The 17,218-nt window shown below is 39.3% G+C and overlaps 1 protein-coding gene across 7 annotated transcripts in view; it reads left to right on the forward strand.

The window, feature by feature from the left end:
- The window catches only part of TSC22D1 (TSC22 domain family member 1), a 95,968-nt gene that overhangs the window by 40,470 nt on the left and 38,280 nt on the right, over positions 1-17,218 (forward strand). For 4 of the 7 annotated variants that reach the window (XR_009962529.1, XR_009962532.1, XR_009962530.1 and 1 more), the window contains one exon: positions 218-2,340. The exons of the other annotated variants lie outside the window; for them this stretch is intronic. The gene's annotated coding sequence lies outside the window, so the exon portion shown is untranslated. Of the gene's footprint in view, positions 1-217; positions 2,341-17,218 lie in introns of those variants that run through there. 7 annotated transcript variants of the gene reach the window in all.

The following is a 17,218-nucleotide window of genomic DNA, read 5'->3' on the forward strand; positions in this document are numbered from 1 at the left end:
AGCTGTGTCATTGCTGGTACAGGAAGTTTATTCTAAATTTCCTTTTGATTTTTAGCAAAAGGTATCACTTGAAAACTGGCAGTGAGATTCTAACGACATTTTGCCAGTTCCCCTTTCATGCTGAATTGAAGTCATTTGGAACTATGTTACATGCATTATTACTTTGGTGCATCTTGTGACTCTTCTCTCCCTCTTCATTCCCTCCAAATTGCTTCAGGACACCTTCTAACCTTTATACTGCATCACAAGCCTTCAGCAGAAGATCTTGAGAGCCATTTATGTTGCTGGAAGATGACTGGGTTTGGATCTTGGCCTTCCTTAAGCAGGATCTTCTGACAAAAATGGGATTGGGAAAGAAATGACTCCTTTTTCCATCACACAGAGCCGCCCTAGAAATGGAGGCCTAGGCAGAAAATTACTTCCAATGCATCATTCCTTAAGAGATTTGTTTGCCCTTCCACGGTCCTTCTGTTACCATGTCATAAAGATGTCTTTTATAAAACCTAAACCTGGCATCTTCCTATCTGAAGATCCAGTCAATAAATCCAAGTTTAAGAGTGTACAGGTCTAATGCGGTCAGAGCATGCTGTCTGCTACATAGGAGATGCGCTATGGATCTGTGAAACAGGGTTCTCCTGTGGTTCAGTGTTGTGTCTGTAAAGCCTTTTCTGCTTATAGTCCATTTAAATTATTATAAAAAATAAAAAGCTTCTTGTGAAAATGGTATTTAATTAGGCCTCAAACTCTCCAAGTTTACTTAAAAACAAGTGAGCCAAAAATGACATAATGGGCAATATGGGAAGTACTGCATCTTCTGAGGTTTCCTGTGGGTTTGTGTCAAGAGAAGGTATGTTGAAAGTGTTGAGAGCTGTGAAAGAGGGAAAAACTTAGATTTTGCTTTAAGAGTGAAAAGTTATTTGTTAGAAAGCAGAAAGCTTTTAATTTCCCTCCTCTAAGGGATTCTGTACTCAAACGGTCTTGCAAGATCTTAAATAAAAACCTTATGTTTGGCAGTAGTGAGCAACACACACACACATGCCTGTGTACTTTTTGCTCTTTTTGCCATAGGAAATTAGTTTTGAAGAATAGGATTGACTTCTAATGTTCAGATTAGGAAAGGGGAAAGCTTTGTTCTGAAGCTGAGTGTGGGAAGACATGGCAGGAGGTTGACCTGAGCCCACTGGTAGTAGGTAAAGTGCACTTTTGTTTTCGTGTTTTCTGCTTCTGGCAGTTGGAGTAAACTAGTCAGATGCTTGTGCTTGAATCCAATTAATTTCCTAAATCAGTTACCACAAAACATTGTTTTTTAACTAATGCCTAGATCTCTCATTAAATGCACCAGCCTATTTAAATTGTTGAGCAGTCTTAACATAGCCCTGAGGCTACTGCTTCATGGCAGTTGTGACTTCTTACTGTGCGGGAATGCATTGCAGTCTTAGTACATTCTAAAAATAATTGTTCAGATGGTGCTGTTTAAGTACATACTTATGTAGTGAGCCATTTTCACTGGACTTTTTAAAATTTGGGGTCTGTTGGATGGCTTTTTAATACCCTATTTTTATTCCCTGTGAATATCCAACTTCTTTGTCTTGATGCTTCTGTGGTTATCGAGTAAAATGCTAAATTTATAACCTGGTATTTTTAGAAAACTGACGGATGTATGTGTTAAACTATGCAACCACAGTAACACTTGTGAACTTTGAAGTTTAAAGAGAAATCACTTTAATGTATCAAATTCAATACTTTTTTTTAGTATGTAGAAACATGTTTGTGATGACCTTAAAACTGAGTAGTTGTTACAGGTATAGGCATGGATTGTGTGCTGAACATGAGTAACCTAGAAGTTAGAAGCTGGAGATACGCGAGTCTCGGAAATAAATACTGCTGTCTGTGGGAGAGATCTGTGCCAGCAGTGCTTTTAGTTGAAAATACCTGTTTTTCTAATTTCTCCCCTATTGAAAGTCTGGTATCTTTTTTTGCCTTCCTTAAAAGGTGTACTTGCCTCAGCCAGAGCTGTTGATCATTTTGTGCTGTAGAATAAGGTAATTTAAGACCAACAAATACTTAATAGGAGCACTGAGAACTGTTTCTAATGTTATTGTCTCAGTTGCTAAAATGACTTTAACCCCCACATCACAATAAGGAAAAGAACCCCAAACAAGCCAGAAAGCTTGTTGATGTTCTACAGTCAGTATTTTGATACTTCTTGTCTATTACCATTGTGTTAGTGTGTTACTGTCATGCTCGTAGTTCTGCAGCTGGAATCCTGGGTTCTTGATACGTCTTTAGAGCAATAGCTCCTGCCTTTGTGTTATTAAAAAATAAAGATATCTGAAACCATTTTCTTCTTGTTTATATTGTACTTAACGTAATTGTATGAATATTGAGTGACTTTTCTGACTGACTCCAGAATGCCAGGAAACACAATGATTTTAGAGGTTTTTAATCCCCAGTACTAACAGAATTTCATAAAACAGACAGCGTTAATTTTTTTCCTCTTTCTGTTCCTTTTAAGATTCCTTGAGCATTTGAGCTACCTAACTTACTTCATGTAATCCTTTACATCTTCTTGACCAGATGCCAGCTCCTCCAAATTGTTTCATAGCGAGGCAGTAAAATCCTGGCTGTTGACAGCTCCCTTTTTCCTGTCCCAGAAGAGCTATCTTGTTTAACCTGAAAGACTTGCTGTCTTCTTTCCACCTTCTGTCCACCCTCTGTGGCTTATGTTGCAACTCTTTCTCTGTTATGGGATGCCTTGAGAATGAGGAGGTATTCTGATCAGGAATCTGGGGGAAAATCTTGCTAAAGTTGTTCTTCAGGCAGAGCTAAATCTGTCGCTTGTGAGAGATGCTTTGCTAGTTTAGAACAGTTTAAGGGAGGGAGATAGATCAAAAAATGTGTCCCTTTTGTAAACCAGAAAACAATGTTGATTTTGTAAATGAGAAATGAGAACAAAAAGCATAGGTTCTGGGGTGTTTACAGTCCCTTGCTTTTACAGTGAGGAAGACGGGTAACAGTTTTCCGTCAACTTCTGAAAATCAGACTGGTTCCATCAGCAGTGGTGTGTTGTAAGCTGGATTTCATTTCTCCAGTCCTGTTTGCAGGGCATTGGGATTTAACCAGGTAGCACTGACAAAAAGCCTTTTCCAGCTCTTTTTCTTCTTCTTTTTTTTTTTTTTGGGGGGGGGGGGGGTTTGTTTGTTTTATTTTGTGTTTGATTGGAGAAAGACTACTGCCTCGGTTTGCCAGACCTCTATTATTGATCCCTGAAAGAATGAATGGGATTTTAGGTGTTAGTTTAGAAAAGCAGTTTTAATTGAAAACTGGAAAAAGGCATTCTTTTGAAAGCAATGGTAACACATGTTCCAGTTTAATTTCTTGCATGGACTTTATGAAGAATTGGTGCCAACTCCTGAGCCAGGTCCATAAGTTGATTGTCAGCAGCATGAGGTGAGTTGATGTTTCAGGAATTGTTGGGTTTTGCTGCTTAAACTGAGTTTTCTCTAAATGGCATTTACTGATGACAGTGACACTTCTTGATCACTTTTTTTTTTTTAAGACTATAAAATTATTGTTCTAATACTGTTTTGCCCAGAGAAGCTGTGGCTGCCCAATCCCTGGCAGTGTTAGAGGCCAGACTGGATGGGACTTGGAGCAACCTGGTCTAGTGGAAGATGTCCCTGCTTATGGCAGGGGGGTTGGAACTAGATGAGCTTTAAGGTCTCTTCCAACCCAAACCCTTCTGTGATTTTATGAATACAGTCTTGTATTGTTTAGTTTCCTTGATCCACTCTTGCACATGGGTGGCTTTCCTTTTCTTTCTCCTTGCTAGAAACTGATGTTTCTTGCTTTATGGAGGTCAGGAAAATCTGTGGGGTTTAGGCTTCTGTTACGGGACAGTAAGTGAAGAAATCTTTCACAAATGAGTATTAATTTTATGGTGCAAAAGAATTTTATTTGTCCTGGTGGATGGCTGTAAGAGATTGCAGAGGTGCATGTGACTTGAGTAGTTTTCTTCTTAGTAGCTACTTCAGCAATTTCAGCCTTGAAAGAGGTATGTGACCCCCTCTTGCTGAGTTCAGATAAAGATAGCAGTTGTGAAGTAAATAGCATTTGAACAAATAACAAGATGTTTATGATCATAAATATATTTGTGAGCAAAATTGACTGTTGAAGATTGAAATGCGATTTGGATAGGTTTTTTTTGTTTGTTTGTTCTCCCCCAAATTTAGTTTTGTGCTGACTTGGAACTGAGGTTTATTCATCAAGTGGAATTACCTCTTTTGGAGCCCACGTTAAAAGTGTGATAATAATAATGCAGAGATTGCCAGCAAATGTAAACTGCTAATCAAGAGAAGCATTCTTTAGATCTTAGTATCACTTTACATAATCTTTTGAATTACTGGTATGGCATTTGGGAAATTACCTTTCTCACGCTTTGATTTCAGCTTTTTTGGTGAAAAATGAAAAGACTTTTCACACAGTGCTTCAGAGAAGCTGTAGTTTGAAGAGGAGGTATTTTCATAGTCTTAATACTAGTAAAAATATGATGGTGTATTCTTCAGTTTATGTACTCTTTATTACTTTGGTTAAAATTGGTTTAACTCCTAGGCATCATGAGCTTGCAAAACTTTTGTGCTTGTGGTAGGAAACCTTTGTTAAAAGGACAAGGTGAAATACATTGCTCTGTACTCTTTGCATGGAGCTGCAGGAAGAATGGAAAGACTGGACTACCAAAGTCGCTTTGCAGAAATTACTGACATGTAAAAGGTTTTTACCTATTTGTCCAGAGCTTCATTCCTGATAGCTAGGGGAAGGTTAAGGCATAAAATTGGGCAATCTCAGCTCCTTAAGGTAGAACTTTAATTCTGTTCTCATTTGTTATGTTGTCCTACAGTTGTATATCTGGACATTTATGAGTGAGGGGAGGGTATTATGGAAGGCTAGGAAATACTGCTTAATGTGGAGCCTAAGTAGTAGCATGTGAATGTGAAACATGAATCTCTGGAAAATGTTGGAAATTACCTTGAACACATGTAAGCTGTGACTTGGGAAAGTATCCCTGTCATGCAAGTGTTCCAGGGGAATTTTCAGACGGCTCTTGCTGGCGTGTGTTTTAGAACTTTTCAGAATGGTGAAATGTGAAATACTCTAAAACACTCTTCCTGATCTCTGGTAGCACTCTGCATTAGGGGAGACAGCATGAAAAATTAATTTGTGAAATCTGTGAGGAGTGTATAAGCAATGGAGCGATGAAATCGGGTGGCAACATGTAAATGAACAGCTGACTTCAGCACAATTGCGGTGTACAAATGGGATGCTCCTGCATGGCTTCCGGACTACAGAGAAATTGTGGTTGAGCTGGATACCGGAACAGCTCTGGACCTGTAGTTAACAAGCAGCCAGCTAATATTCTTCCTTAACAGGCAGTTAGACTTGACAGAAAATCACTTGTAGCAGTTAAGCTTCATTTCCCTCCCACCCCAATTAGCAATGCCACCAGTAAAGTCTGTACTCCAATAGATCTGTAAGCTGGAGCAGTTAGGTTTTCTGGTGTCTAATAAAGTATAAGCACTGATTTGAAGCTGCTTTGTGCCTTGGTTACTGGCTATGTTTAGCACCTAACGGTGTCTAATATGGTTGAGTTAATGCTGCAGATTTTTTTAAGGGAAAAGTAGGAGTTAGAAGGGCTCCTGGTACTTGTCCGTTAGTATTTTTTAAGAGATTGTGTATCTTTGGAAGCTGTAACCTGCTGGATCTAGTTGAAATTAGAAATGGGTTAAAAAATTGATAAGGGCATCAGAACAGGGACGTTTACGGACAGAACTTCTTTCCTAATAAATTAAGAGTAGTTGTAAATATGAGAATGTGCTGTAATAAACTTCTTAGCTTTTCAAGTGGTAATCTCTTCTCAGTTTTACCTCTACAGTATCCTAGAATGCAACTCATGTTTTTCATACGTTGCTTAACTGATCTCTGATGTTTTTAAAACGGTATTTACAAAGCAGCTGATGAAATGATTAAATTATTTTGAGTATTTTAGGGAACAATAATGCTTTCTTCTGTTACGTATTATGCTGAGGAGTGTTCCAAGAAGTGATTTCTTTTTTGACGTTTTTGTTTTTCATTGTGGGTAATAAATCTTTTAAGTATCTGTTACTTTCTGTTAATGCAAAATGTTAATGATTTTTAGTTGGTTGCTTTGGACACTTTTCCCATATATTCCTGTTAAAGGAGTACATTAGTCAGGTCTCTGTAATTTTTTTTTTAACTAGCTCAAAACTGTTTTTTGAATAAAGCAGTTTTTGCAAATGAGAAAGAGAAACAGTAATACCAGGCTTGTTCAGAGAGTAAGAAAAAAATCAAGGAAACTTTTGTCCCTGTATCACTCCTCATATTGCTCTCAAAAAATACGTATTATTTGGAAGGCTCAAATACAGCAGTCAACCCAGTGCTTCTAATGTGACAGTGCTTTGAAAGCTGCAGGGCATTTTGCTTGTCTCTTCAGGTAATCTTAACACCCAAATTCCTGTTTGTAGTTGAACCTAAGTTACTATTTTGGATGAATTTTCTGCCTCCTTAAAAGACTTAAAAATTGTAGTCTTGGTGACAGCCTAATAATGATCAAAGGGCTGGGCTATTTGCCTGTTCCTTACAACTTTTTCTAAGGGCTTTAACACCATGTATGGATGGATGAGAGAAATCTCAGATCTTCACTTGCCTTTACACTTCAGTGGTGAATGGTTTATATTGCCATGTTGCGTCACCCGGATCTACCATCTGTTTTGTGTCCTTCTTGGAGCACCTACTGTTTCAAAATCTGGCTACTCCGTGATTCAGTGCATTTTATAGAGAGACTCCTTTCTGCCTTTATGTAAATACTGAAGTATATGCAAGGTACTATGACTTGACTAGCTGTTCATATCTGTTTGTTTGTGCAGAGTGCAGGATTAGAGATGGGAGCTATTTGAGAACCATGCTGTGTAAAGCCTTGATTCAGTGAATGGTCTCACCAGTTTGATTGGCATGTGGTACTCAGTTATTCCTGGGAAACTTCTTGGAGCACTTTTTTGTGGATTGCTCTGGAGTAAATCATGTGGTGACTGGCTTTCTGCAAGGCAGGTGTTCTTGTTGCCTGAAGGAACTTTTTTTCTGCTCCAGCTAAAAGCAAGTGCAATAAAAGTGTCAGGCTCCCATATTTCTCTCCCCCTTCTTCACTCCTATGTCGCGCCTTTAATTTGTGGTGCAATGAAGACAGTTTATTTACTTAGCAAACTCCCCCCAGCCTTCACAGAATCCTTGCAGGTTAGATGAAAGCAATGAATTTTCTAGGTTAAAGTGATCTATAATCTGATTTATTAAATATACTAATATTGAAACTTACAGAAGCCTTGACCTGTGTTAAAATACAGGAATTTACCTTTTAATCTAGAATTATAGTGACTGTAATGTGCTATGAATGCTGTTTCTACCTCAACCATCAAATCTAAACTTCATCTTAGTCTGTATGAAATAATGCAGGATGCATTTTCCTCCCCTTTTTCTCTTGATGCTAAGAAGGGGACTTTGCTTATTGAATGAGACCCATGGATGGTATTTCAGCACAAACATTAATTAGCTTGGGTTTCGAGGCATTTTTAAGGTTTTTATCTACACCCCAGATGGACTTGAATTTCCTCATTTGCACCCGAAGCTGGAAATTATTCCCTCAAACTTCCAACTTAAGCAGAGGTGGTCATGCAAGGATTTTAAGACAAAAACCCCACTAAGGCAGAGATTTCGTACCTATAATATAAAGTACAATATAATAGATGATACAGTGTTTATTTTTAACATGACACAAAAATAATTACCTTCAAAGACTGGGGATTCTGCCCTGTTTTGAGTTGGGGTTGTTTTTACCCCACAGATTTGAGCTGTTTTAAAAAGGAGTAATTCATACTTGTGAGTCCTGTGAGGCTTTGCTAGTGAAGGCCTGCTTTTAATAAATACTCTGCCCCTGTTGCCTAGTTCCTGTTCTTAACGTACTGACTTTTTTGTTGTTTTGGCTGGGTTTGTAGTAGTGCTTTTCCTCCTGTAAAGGTAGCAGAAAGATTATTGGTTTAGAAGTTTTTATGCTGGGTTTTTTTTCTCCTCTACTGTGCTGTTAGTGACAACTTCAGCTGTGAGTTTGTGTTAGCGTCTTGCAAAACTTAAGCGTTCTTACAGGTAACGGAACTAAATATATATATTTTTTATATAAAATTTTATGCTTTTGTCTGTAGGAGAAATCAAAATAGTATCTTTCCAACCTGTGTTATCTGTAGGGGGGTTTCCATGTATATACACAAATATGTGTATGTTGGGTTACAAAGGGATCTGTTGTGAAATAGCACTATTTTGTGTTTTTTTTACACAGAAGAATAATTTTGGAGCTGGTGCTGTGTATTACATGACATCTATATTGAAGAGTGAAAAAATAAAGTTATATATTCTGATGTCTTAAAGAGCTGCTTTGTGGCCATAGACGCTCATACTGACCTTTAAAATGAAAGCTAAACCCAAAATAAGCTCAGACTAAAGCAACTAACGTGATTGCCTGCAAAAAGCAGACCAAGATAACAAGTTCTGTGAGGATTCCAGGGAAGGCTGTTCCTCTGGTTGTAAGGAGGTCGGGTTAATGATGCAGATGACTGTTTTTGAAGTGAGGGCATTCAGTGAGAGAGGATATTATTTTCTACAGCTTCAAAGCCTTTAATTACTCTTGGTATCTTTTAAGTGTTCTGTAAGTTAAAAGCATGATTTTGTATGAACTCCAAACTCCCACAGCCTGTAAGAGCCTGTTGGAGTATCAGGTCTATTTTTTTTGTGGAAGTGAAATATATGTTTATATCTGTAGAAATACATATATAGATAGGTCTGTGTATTTCTATAGATAGAAATAGTGTGTTGGTGCAGAATATCACTTTTGCAAACAGCCTTGAGGACTCAAAACTTGAATATCTTGGTTTAATTCCATCAAAGCCAGCATCTGAAAACCTGAATTTCTTCCTTTTGACTTGGAAGTCCATCAAACCCAGCACCTAATAATTAAATAGATAAAAGCATTAAAATAACCTGTCCCCAGCCTTCCAAAACAATATTATTCTACATTTATCTAGTTATTGATGATTTTGCACTAATGTGTAATTGCATGGTTTTGGCCCCATGAGGAGCAGTGACCAGTCAGTGGTGCTCCTCTGTCACTAGATAGGGCTGTAGGAAGCTTTTTTTTTTTTTTTTTTGACATCTATTTTTTTGCCAGGCTGTAGGCTGCTTTTTTGACTTGACCTGAATGTTCTTGGCCTGTAAGGGCAGTAGGTTTAAATGCAGAGCTCAGACTGATTAATAAGGCGTTAAGTCAGTTAATTCTTTCATGTTTAAGTGAAGTATTAACACGGTTTTTAGTGGTCGCTGATTTGCCTTTTGAGTAACAAGAGATGGCTTATGTAACCAGCACAGATTTTTAAAATATTTGTGGTGTTTGGTGGTTTTACTTCTCAATCTTCAAGTGTGAAGTTTAAAGAAATAAGGTGCTGATCTGCTTGTGGTAACTATTACAGTGATGAAGAACTGAAGTTTAAAGAAATAGGTGCTGATCTGCTCATGGTAGCTATTACAGTGATGAAGAGCAGGTATTTTACTAACCTAAAGATGGAGGTTGTAAATTAATATGAAGAGTGTGCAAGCATGGTGCAGGACAAGTATTTGTGAATGTGTTTTTTTTTTTTTTTTCAGAAGGGATTTCCTTGTGTCATAAAACAGCACTAGATATACTTATCAAGGGGTGGCTTTGCCACTCCTATGGCTTAGTACCTGAGTGCTATCTTGGTGAAACATGTAATAAAGTGGGATAGAGCTTGAGGAAGGTGAGCAATTGTGTCCTCTAGAAATGGTAATGAAATAACATGACCTGCAACTTCATTTTTCAGTACTGTCTATACTCAAATATGGTGGACTTGAGCATTTCTCAGTCATGACCATAGCAGCATCAAGACCAAAGGTCCCACTGGAAGAAAAAAAAAAAAAGCCCTGTTTAAATCTTTTTGCTTTAATAGCTGATTTGAATGCTGAGGTTGCTCTCCTACTTTTATGTTGTATTTACCAGAGTATCAACCACAGACTTCTGTTTTGAGGTGCCATCTATAAAAAGATTTTTCACAAAAATATCTTCTAAGAACTCAAGAGGATTCATTAAGACCGCTTTAATTTTGCATTTGTGGGGAAGTCATAAGGAATCTCTATGGCATTAGCAGAGGAACTGTTGGTGCATTGTGGCCTCTCTGGGAGGTGGCTCCTGAATTTTCAGGCGCATTGTCGTTATGAACAGACAGGTGCTATCTTGCTCTGTTACCAGCTCATGGTATCTTATCTTTGAGGAATCTTCGTCTCGATTCATGCTGTGTGAGCTGATGTGCCCCTGAAGAGTACGTCGGTATTTCTGGTATAGTTGCCTGTTGCATTTGTCTTGCAAATTATGGGGTACCTTCTGTCTTTAAAACATGCGTATTTGACATCACTGTTGCTTTGAAGATGACAGCGCATAGGTCACTGCTTTTTTTCCATACACTGTGTTAAGTAGTCCTTAGTAGAGTGCTGTTAGGGTCTGTTCTGACACCTCATTAGGAGGTCTAGGGGCTCTGTTCCTAGGGCATATTAACAGCTGTTGGGTTGTACTAAACCTGTTTGTAACGGCATGTCAGAATAGCTGGTGTAGTTTGGGACATGTGCAGGGAGAAGCAAGATGTAGGCTTCCAGGAGAGGCTATTCATGGGAACTCTTAACAATTGTGTGGGACTTCGTACAATAAACAGAAGTACGCCAGGTTTATCTTGGCACCCCCTCCAGCTGTGTAACTTTTGTGTGAGAGGCCGTTATTCGCATTCCTGGAGGCCAGAACAAGATAGAGAAGTTTATTGCTTGCAGATGGTGCTTCACATGCAGAAGTAAGTCGTGTATCTGTACAAACAGAAATCACTTACAACCAAGCTGTGTAAGATGTTAACTTTTTAACTGTGCTTACATAAATCTGAGGCTGGAATTCTTGTTTTCTACCAATCATTTTTCTAGAGCTTATTTTGATGTTACATAGACCAAATAAAAATTGTTGTTCACGGATTAGTTACAATAAAGGAACCAAAATTTACTGACATAATTTCCTGAAGTCTTGTTGCCTGCCTTTTAAAATAGGACTGATAGTGTGACAATAGGAAATGATCTTTGCTGAGCCATAAAGACTTTTGTTTTCCTTCTGTCATACCTATACTTTGACTGAAGTACTGCACTTGTGATTTTACATGGAAGGAGGATCTGCACAAAGAACAATTAAAATAATGTTGATATAAGTTTAACAGGCACTTGGTGATATTAAGTTAGTCATTTCCTCTGTAACCTGAATCATGAAGTCGTAACAGTTTGGCTGGGAATTTTTAAATTTGTGTTTCTCTGATCAACAAGATTGAAATTGATGTAATTATCTGAAGTCTTTCTGTAATATTTCCTTCTGAGAATTTTAGGCCATATATGGCTGTTGTGTGTATCTAAAGATAACTTCTTGAAAGGCTTCTTTGCATGCCTTCATACTGTTACCACTGCAGTATCCACATTCTAGCAGAATTGGATGTGCCAGGACTTGGTTTTAAATTTGGTCCAGCTTGTTACTTTGCTAATGGAATTAAACCAGTGCAAATTGGACACTATTATATTCTAATACTAAAATTATCCCAGTATATCAGCACATGAGTAGTTCTCCATTGACACTGATGGTGTTTCCTTTCTCTTATTGTTATAGTGAAAAATAATGTGGCTCTTAGATATGATTTTAAAACCTATGACTGTTCCGAGTAAGCATATGCAATGTATTTAAAAGGATCTGTCTGCCTTGTACCACTTCCTCCTGTATTCCGCAGCTCTCCCTGGAAAAACTCAGGGATGTAGTCTCCAGAACACTTTACATTTTAACGTGAAGACAAGGGTTGATACGTAGTCAGTCATCCACAGAGGATTTCAGGCCTGTATGATGCCAGGTACTGTCATTGTATAAATATTAAATGTGTATTGTTTCATAAAACTGTTTACCCTGAGGAAGTGATTATTTAAATTAATTCTTCAACTGGGAACATGTTTTTTACTAATGCAGTGCATGTTAAGTAAAAGTTATAGGGCTGGAGAGGAAGGCAGTTGCGTCCTTTCTTACCAGCCTTGCTCTGTCTGCTTCTAATACTTGTTGTTAGCCATATGCTTTTAAATTAAGAGTGTTGCCTTGGAAGATTTTTTTTTCTCCTTTTTAAGAGGGTAGCAATATTCTTTTGTTTGGCTCCCCACTTCCACTTGGTGGGTATGACATCGTCCTGGCCACTTCTTCCTCCTGCTGCCCCAACCTTTGTAATGTTGACTTTACAAGCAAACTGAAACTTCCCTTCTCATGTTCAACATAGAAAAGATACGTTCTTTGTCCTGGAAACTTCACAGACTTATGCTAACAGGTCAGTGTTTGCACTAAAATGACTTAAATCCATTGTATATCCACTTGTGTGTAATTCTTTGCACTGATGTCTGTGTTGAACTGCAGCGTGCTAACAGTGATGCCACAGCTTCCCCTGTAGTTGTACAGGTGAGGAATCTGTAATGATGAGGGAAGGATCAAACCAAAAAGGCAGTTTATGTTGGGAATGTCTGGTATAACCTAAGCATATAGCTGTGTGGGTGCCATAGACTTCCGGAAGCTCCTGCCTAACTAATATTTGGGTTAATCTCTAGCTGGTAGAGTGTTCACTTCCACACACTTGATAATCAGAATTTTTGTAGTCTCGCACACTATTCCAAATTCCTATCATTCATCTATCTATTTTAAGCATGTCTCTTGTGTAGTACTTCTAAAATGACCCAGTGTTTTGACCTGACGGTAATAGGAATATGCGAGTTCCTCCTGCTGCTGTTCAGCCAGTGTATGGCTGCTTTCACCATTCAACTGAGATGATGCTTCCGAGTGGAAGAATGGGGCATTTAAAGTGATCTGCTGACTCTTGCTGTATATTTGACCTTTCCATAGCGGGGACCAGCAGGGTTTCAGTTTACCATTGCAGTGCTGAGAGCACAACTTCTTTGTTATGTCAGGTTGGATTGCACTGAAATTCTTCACTATAAGGGTGGTGAGACACTGGCACAGGTTGCCCTGAGAAACTGTGCCTGCCACATTCCTAGCAGTGTTCAAGGCTGGATTGGATGGGGCTTTGAGCAACCTGGTCTGTTGTGAGGTGTCCCTGCCCATTGCAGGGGGTTGGAACTGGATGATCTTTAAGGTCCCTTCCAACCCAAACCATTCTATGGTTCTATGAAATTCAGCCGTTAATATCTTGCTCCCTGTATAAACCCTGCGAAAATCTGCTTTGATTGCCCTTTGCTGCCCAGCCATGTCCCCTCACACAGCTTGTCTGGCCAAGCTCACTGCTCTCTTGGAATATGAATTTTTGTGGAATTGTTTGCACAAGGGAATGCACCATTTAACAGTGAAACTTGGGAAGGGGGCATTAGAGTGTTATTCAGTAATAGAAGCTGTTTTGCCAGAATGTAAATTATGTCATTGGGATGAAATAATTTGGAAACACTGAGGTTTTAATTCAAATAAAAATAAACCTCTGCTTTTCAGAGAAAACAGAGATCTGAAAGAACTGTCACCCCACGTGTTAGTAGAGAAAGACACAGTTGTGTTTACTGGGGAAGGTAATATGTGGCAGGCAATGGGAAGGGGCAGGTTTTCAGTTGTAACGTAAGAAATATAGCCCTGGTTCCTCTTTGTCTGTTCCTCTTCTATTTTCTGATTAATTCTTTTTCATCTGTGCATAAACAGATTTGCATCTTTGCAGTTGCTGTAACAGCTAGGAAAGGAAAGACGAGTTCCCTCACCTTCTACGCATAAAATGGTACTTCAGAAATGCCAAATAATGTCTTTAGTTTTACTTCCTCTGCCTTACAGAGCTGCTGTATAATTAAAGCTTCAACTTTCCCATCATGTCCCATACAACCCAAACGTGCCTCAGTCTCTCTGTAGTTCCTAGTCTTTTAGATGCTAATGGTGATGAGTTTTTTTGTACAACGGTTTGGGTAATTTATCAGAAGTTTAAAACAATCTGTTCAGTGTTAGTTAGATGTGTAATTCCATGAAATGTGAACGAAAAGAGTTCAAAATCAGTTGTTTGCTGATAGACAGTGCTTTGTAAATACTGTATGGTTGATAGTCCAGTTGCTTAGCAATGACATTAACAGTCATAAGTGTTTATAAAGCAAATATAATACGATATGGTCAACAAGGTATGTGGTGTTTTTTGTATTACTTAAGTGTCCTGATAACCGTTGGAAAACTTTTATTAGAATTACACATGAGCAAGCACCTGACACTTAAGAGCAACAACTTGAGTAAGTAAATCTGATAAATGATGTGCTTGTGTTTTTTAATCTTAAACACCACAACCTAAAACAAGTGGTGAACATGATGACTTTCCAAACACATTAGCTTTGAACTTTGAAATGTTATTTTCAAGGCTTTGATAAATACTCTTGGAATTGACTTTGGATGTTCAGCCGGGAAGTATGAAGGGCGGTAGGTTATGTGATGAAAAGGCTTGTCTCCATACGCACAGCAAAGCCCTGAGGCACAGCAGCATGTGGGGGAACCCGAGTAACCTTATCACAGAAACAAGCCCCCTGACCTGGCTCCTGCCAGGGCTGTCACTGGAGATCGTCTGTCTCTGGGGACCTGGGGCCAGGCACTGGATGAGTAAATGGAAAGGCTCTGCTGGGTCAGCCTGCAGGTTGGGCTAGTAGAGTCACTGTGAGGCGCAGTAAAGAATATTCTGGGATTGTATGCAACTTGGCATGGGATGCCTGGGGGGGACCAAGGTTGGGGAAAGGGTGATGTTTTGGAAAAAACAATTGTAGGGAAAACAGAAGGGCAAAGGGATAAAGTGAGCTGGTTGTGTGTAATCAGGTGGCTGAACAGTATGTTTGTCTGACCGTGCCCTGTCCTTATCAATGCAGTCTGGCCTGTCTCCTTATTAAACTATGTTTCTAATAGCTTTCTGGGGGAAGGGGCTACCTCCTATGCATGCCTATGGGGGCCTTGGTGCCAGCAACTCGAATCAGACCATGGGTGACAAGGGCCCATGTGGCTGTGTCAAGTGCAGGTGCATGTGTTGATATGTGATCATTAGGGGCTATGAAGTGGGACCAGCCTGCTTAGAGACTTGGGAGTGGCAGAGGAGTCCTGGCAAAATGTGCATACATCTGCATGAGACAGCTGGAGGGGCTGGCTACTGGGGGGATTGGGAGTCTGGGCTAACTGCTTGGGAGACTCCAGAGCCTGGCCAAGCCCCCATTTGTGTGTGTATCTGTGCATGAAGTAACCAGAGGCAAGAGGCTCTTGGGGACCAGCTGGGTAGACTAAGAGTCCAAGGCCAGATCATAGAGGGATCTGTGGAGTGAGTGTGTCTACATGTTTTCAAGGTTTTCTGGCTATCAGCAACCAGACTGGGACCATAGGGGCTTGTGTGGCAGCTGGGGAGACTGAGAGTCTGAGGACAGCTGCCAGGGAGACTGAGAGTGAGCCCAGGGCATCCATACTGTCTGTGTCAGTGCACATACATATATATTCTAATGGACTTTTTACCTGATCAGAGAGGAGCAGGGGGAGGCTGTTGGTGCTGCTTGCATTTACCGAAGTGCTGAGTTTGCGTTGACATGTGTGGCCAGCCATGTATGCGTACGCTGTGCCTGCGTGTCTATGTGCGTGACTATAGGGAACATGTGCTTAGCCTTAGAACTGGACTGGATCTTGGGCCAGGGACTTAGGGCTGTGTCACTGCTGCTGCATTTGGCAGCTACTAATAAAGGGAGGTGGGTCTGAGAAAAGATGCTGAGACTCTTTGAAAAATCTCTCCTTATTAACATCATCTCAGATGTTCAGTTTGAGCTTTAATGAGGAGATCTACTTTGGGTGATAGTAAATCCAGTTTTCAAATATACTGTGCTGATGAAAAGAATAAGAATCAAGTAGTATAAGGGAGTCATGGGGAACTATTTAATGTGAAGAACTACAGATGCTGTGGCTTGAATAAATTCAGAAGTCTGATTGCACAATTTATAACTTTTTATCTTCCAAATTATTTATATTCAATTTGGTTTAAAATAAAATGTTAAGTGGGCATACTGTTTGACAGCATTGTTTCCTTGCTAGCCCTCTACTAATGGGGTTTTCAGACTGTTGGTAGCGTATTGTCATTTATTTATTATTGTTACACTTCTTTTTTCAGACTACCTAAGCAAAATTCAAGGTCCTAACACTGACCTTGGAGCCTTCTCCCTGCATGTGTCCCCTAAAGAACAACCCAGTGTCTCCAGTTTCTGGGATAGTCCTCTGATTTAGTGGGGGTTGCAAATTGTATTAAACCCGTAACAAGTTTCTCTGTAATGACATAAAACCCCCCTCACATGAACAAAAGTCAGTGTTCTTTAATAATAATATTGTCTAATCTACAAGTGATAGTTTTTAAAAAAGCATTTTGCTTTGGTCAGTTCTCTCAGCCACCTATTTGGCTGAAGGACAGAACCACCAGACAAAAGAAAAGAAAACAAAACAGGAGAAGAGGAAAGCTACTTGCAGTAAGCATGTGAGTAAATGATGCTGTTGTGCTCTGTAGAGCCTTGCTGCAAGGCTGTTTCAAAATGTCACAGGCGCTGCGTAAATAGGTTGCTTTTATATTCAGCTATATTCTCGTACCCAGTACAGATAACACGTATCACCTTTTTATTTCATTTTTCAGTTATGGTCAGGCCTTTGGAGAAGCTCACATTAGACACTCAGCATCACTTCAAAGTCTCATCTATTTTAAAGCAACTGATGTAGGGGGAAAATGAGGAATGGTTTGCTTCATGTGTATTTACTGCTAAAAAATCTGAATGACTTGTGCTATTTGAGGAATGGTATGCAGCTTAGTAGCTGAAGACTGATGTAACATGTTAGGAAAGAGAGTTAAAGGTCCCCGGTATCTTAATGTGCAATGTGGAATAAATAAGTCAATGCAATATATAAAAGCTGAGGAAGTTAGTGAATCTGGAAAGAACTGATTTCATTTAAACTCTGTAGGGTGGAATGCCTGCCTCATGAAGATGGGAGAAAGGTCCTCTGCTAAATTTAAGATTAAAA

The sequence above is a fragment of the Pezoporus occidentalis genome, unplaced genomic scaffold, assembly GCF_034315485.1.
Source record: "Pezoporus occidentalis ecotype Australia unplaced genomic scaffold, CSIRO_AGI_Poc_V1 ctg122, whole genome shotgun sequence".
NCBI lineage: Eukaryota > Metazoa > Chordata > Aves > Psittaciformes > Psittacidae > Pezoporus > Pezoporus occidentalis.